The 4,834-nt window shown below is 39.7% G+C and overlaps 1 non-coding gene across 1 annotated transcript; it reads left to right on the forward strand.

Annotated features, from left to right (window-relative positions):
• The first annotated feature begins 1,895 nt into the window (after positions 1–1,895).
• Positions 1,896–1,969, forward strand: Trnan-guu. The gene has a single exon. It is a non-coding gene; the product is annotated as a tRNA-Asn (tRNA).
• Positions 1,970–4,834: the final 2,865 nt, after the last annotated feature.

Consider the following 4,834-nt stretch of genomic DNA (forward strand, 5'->3'; position numbering starts at 1 on the left):
CCCCCCTCTCAAATATTTTTTTAAAAAAATAAGAAGAAGAAAAAAGAGAGTGTCAACAAAAGCCCCAATCTGATTCAAATTAGCTCCACTAGTTAATACCTATGTAGATCTAATTTCAATCGATTGCAACTGTCCAAATATCCGTCTAGCTCTCTTACCGTCACTACCGGCCTCGGTGGCGTCGTGGTTAGGCCATCGGTCTACAGGCTGGTAGGTACTGGGTTCGGATCCCAGTCCAAAGCATGGGATTTTTATTCCAGATATCGACTCCAAACCCTGAGTGAGTGCTCCGCAAGGCTCAATGGGTAGGTGTAAACCACTTGCACCGACCAGTGATCCATAACTGGTTCAACAAAGGCCATGGTTTGTGCTATCCTGCCTGTGGGAAGCGCAAATAAAAGATCCCTTGCTGCTAATCGGAAAGAGTAGCCCATGTAGTGGCGACAGCGGGTTTCCTCTCAAAATATGTGTGGTCCTTAACCATATGTCTGACGCCATATAACCGTAAATAAAATGTGTTGAGTGCGTCGTTAAATGAAACATTTCTTTCTTTCTTACCGTCAGAGAACTCGGGCTAGGAGGACGCGTGAATGGAATCTACTGAATATACCGTATTTCCTCGAATAATCGCCTCATTTCAAAATGGTCGCAGACCAGGCGCTTATTGGAGGCCAGCGCTCATTGGAGACCCGGCCTTTATACAAAACTTTAAACTTTCATAAAACAATAAACATATTAATATTAGTTGTCCGTGTAAAGTACCTAGCGTCAACGTCATTACTGGAATAGGCCAATGAGTAATCAGTTTTCGGCTGTGTTACCCGGCGTTTCATGGAGGCCCGGCGCTTACTAGAGGCCCGGTGTCTATTTTTGTTGCAAAGTGTTACAGACCCGGCGCTTATTGGAGGCCGGTGTTTATTAGAGGAACTACGGTACATAAAAAGTGATTGATACGCATTACGGATCACGCATACGTATACACATGCGGATTTTGGACAAATTGAATTTGCGTCTTGTTAGTTCAGATGAGGGTTTCTGAAATAAGATAGGAAGACGATATTGCTGATTTAAGGACCTCCCCGGGCAATACATTAATGTTAAAGCCCTTGGCGATGTTACATTGTTAGAACAGAAGACTCAAGCCAAGAAACATACGGGTACATATCGGGTACCCCAAGAAGACATATTGCCTGGAGAAGGTGGGTTTCTTTTAGTGTGGTCCTCCTACATTTAAATTTTCTGAGGTTTTCTGATTTTTGTTTATACTTGTATTTCTTTCTTGTTTTATTTTCGTCATAATTTATATTTCTTTCTTGTACGTGTGTTTTGGGTAACCCAGCCCTACCTACTCCGAATCGGACATCTGGACGGTTATGATCGCTATCTCAGTCAGAGATAACTATAATATAGTGAAAACACGGCATGGCTACCTACCACCGGGTAGGCAACGATTCCCGCTCTAATACAACATGCAATAACCCTATGTTTGACATTAAATACCATTACATTCAACATGAATCATTTTCGAGTTCGCTGATAACAAATATTTGACATATTAACCACTAATACACACACTATAGGAAGAAACCCGTTATCACCGACGTATTTAACTGGAACATTATTGAAAAGGAGTGTTGTCAGGTTTCTTGTTGCTGATCGAGTGAACATAAACGTCCAAATCATATAAATGTCCGTCTAGCTCTCGAACGGCAAAGTACTCGGGTTATGTACATGAGTGTCATAGTTCATTGTGTCTGCACCTGTCCCGGACGGAGAAGCCAGTGAAAAGTCGACACATGCGCCCACGTCAGGCGTGCACTACAACAGCTTGCTCTGAATTTGCACGTTGACCCTATGACCCTGATCATGTGTTTGCAATTCATTAATATAATCAAGTCTCTGTGGCGCAATCGGTTAGCGCGTTCGGCTGTTAACCGAAAGGTTGGTGGTTCGAGTCCACCCAGTGACGGTTATTTTTACCAATAATACTTTTGTTGTCATAGGCGTACGGGCTCCCATTTTTTTTAGGGGGATAGGCTGGCTTTTGCCCAAATTAAAAGAAAATGCACGAATCTGGATAATATTATTCGTGTTAGCAGTACTACGAAACAGCAACTGAATCGCTACGCATTTTTACAAGGATTATAACTGCGTTTGAGGGTAGAATTATGGAAATACATGGTAGAAAGGTCTCAGCTTAGCACATTTTCCCCTAATACCGTATCATATTTTCCCGAATTTGACGTTTTGCTCCAACACTAGGGGGGCAACTGCCCCACCCCCTGTTTTGTACGCTTATGTTTGTTGTTCTTCTTTTGAAATTCTGTAGATAAAATAAGTGAACAGGTTTTACTGAACTTATTTGCTAATAAAAGTTTCCATATATGTGTATATTTTACTAATTTTAAAACAGACTAAAGTACGGCCACTGAACCCATAATATCTATATGTGCACACAGTGCGAAAAAAAGTTGCAGGCCCGTATTTAGGGGGGGGGGGGGTTCGTCCGAACCCTCCCGTAAAAGCTGAGATCCACTTTTTTCTCTCTTTTTTATATTGCACAAATGCTTCACCATTTTGGGTGCGAGGTACAGGAAGGAATGCACAGTTTCTGTTGATGTTTGGATAATCTAAAACACAAGATTGATGACATTTAGAAAGCTTTGGAAGATATTACTGGTGAGAATACAGTTTTGGCGATTGTTCCCAAATATGCTAACATTCTGGATGTGACTTTTGATTGCGAAGAAAATGCGAGGTTGGTAGTCGATGGATTTTCGTTCAATGGACATGATTTTAACTGTAGCATGTTGTTTTCTGACACAGTGGTGGTGTCTTTTATGCATTTACCATCATATGTAACTGATGATGACATTGTCAAGAAACTAAATGAATACAAGATTGCGGTAATATCTGACATTAAAAGGCGGAAACATGCTGGACTTCCCATTTTTGATGGAACACGTTATGTAAGGGTGAAATTTCCGGAAAATGTCAAATCGATGCCATATTCTGTGAAGTTTGATACTGCAGAAGGACCCATGTTTTTTCGGGTAATACACAGTGGTCAAACAAAAGTATGCTGGAACTGTTTATCTGATTCACATGTCATGAAGTTTTGTCCAGATATTGTGTGGCATTTTTGTAAACAAACTGGCCATATAAAACAGTTTTGTGAAAAGTTAAAGTGTGGTGAGTGTAACAAGAGACATTCTCAGTGTAGTTGTAAGGACGGTAGAAGTAGTGAGGAATGCGATTCTGATGTGGAATATACAAGTAATGGAGAGGAACACAGTTCTGATGAAGAAAATATGGACGATGAGGTAATTGAAAAAGTAATTTCGATCCCTAAAGGAGCCCCGTCAGTGAAGCATGCCAAGCCAGCTAAAGACAATGAGGAGGTTAGAGGAACAAAGACAGAAGAAGGAAAGACATCGGACAATACTAGTGTGAAGCGAGTCACTGATTCACCTGTTAAAAACAGAAGCTCAAATGTTGGGAATGAAAGAACCGAGACAATGGGTGACCGCTTACCACGCACGGACAGAGATCAATCGGAGAACACTGAACACCATGACTCTCAAAACAGAAAATACAGAAGGAGGAGAAAGGTCGATCGACCTAATGAAGCGTTTATTAGGAGGTTAGCCGAGGAAAGAAAAAGAAAAGGAATTGACACTGATCCAAATGGAAAAAAATTAAAACCTGTTTAGAACTTTAATTGCTGGTGTTTATAAAACAGACGTTTGAGAAGTGAATGAAATTACTATTTTTTAATTTATTTTTTGAATGTTTATAAGAAATGATGATAATATATATATTAATGGATAAAATCAGTATGAATGAGCGCGAGAGGTCAGAGTAATTCAGTGAATGGTTCTTGTGTGTGCGTATTTATTGCTTTAATATATATTTTATTTATTGAATGTGAATTGTTGAATTTGTAAATAAAAAGATAAAAAAAAAAGAAAAAAAAAAGCGCGTTCGGCTGTTAACCGAAAGGTTGGTGGTTCGAGTCCACCCAGTGACGGTTATTTTTACCAATAATACTTTTGTTGTCATAGGCGTACGGGCTCCCATTTTTTTTAGGGGGATAGGCTGGCTTTTGCCCAAATTAAAAGAAAATGCACGAATCTGGATAATATTATTCGTGTTAGCAGTACTACGAAACAGCAACTGAATCGCTACGCATTTTTACAAGGATTATAACTGCGTTTGAGGGTAGAATTATGGAAATACATGGTAGAAAGGTCTCAGCTTAGCACATTTTCCCCTAATACCGTATCATATTTTCCCGAATTTGACGTTTTGCTCCAACACTAGGGGGGCAACTGCCCCACCCCCTGTTTTGTACGCTTATGTTTGTTGTTCTACTTTTGAAATTCTGTAGATAAAAAATAAGTGAACAGGTTTTACTGAACTTATTTGCTAATAAAAGTTTCCATATATGTGTATATTTTACTAATTTTAAAACAGACTAAAGTACGGCCACTGAACCCATAATATCTATATGTGCACACAGTGCGAAAAAAAGTTGCAGGCCCGTATTTAGGGGGGGGGGGAGGGGTTCGTCCGAACCCTCCCGTAAAAGCTGAGATCCACTTTTTTTCTCTCTTTTTTATATTGCACAAATGCTTCACTGTAACTTTTGCAACTTTCCCACAAAACAATGTTTGCTTATCTTCATCATTTAGCAATCCCCTTACCTGCAGTGTACATGATTCAGAATATCCAACTAATCTGGCAAAAAAAAAGAAGAAGTAAAAACGAACCTACATGTAGCAAAAAAAAATTAATTGTACTTTCTGGTATATTGATGACCTCGTAGCATTCG

This window comes from Gigantopelta aegis, chromosome 6 (assembly GCF_016097555.1).
Source record: "Gigantopelta aegis isolate Gae_Host chromosome 6, Gae_host_genome, whole genome shotgun sequence".
Classification (NCBI taxonomy): domain Eukaryota; kingdom Metazoa; phylum Mollusca; class Gastropoda; order Neomphalida; family Peltospiridae; genus Gigantopelta; species Gigantopelta aegis.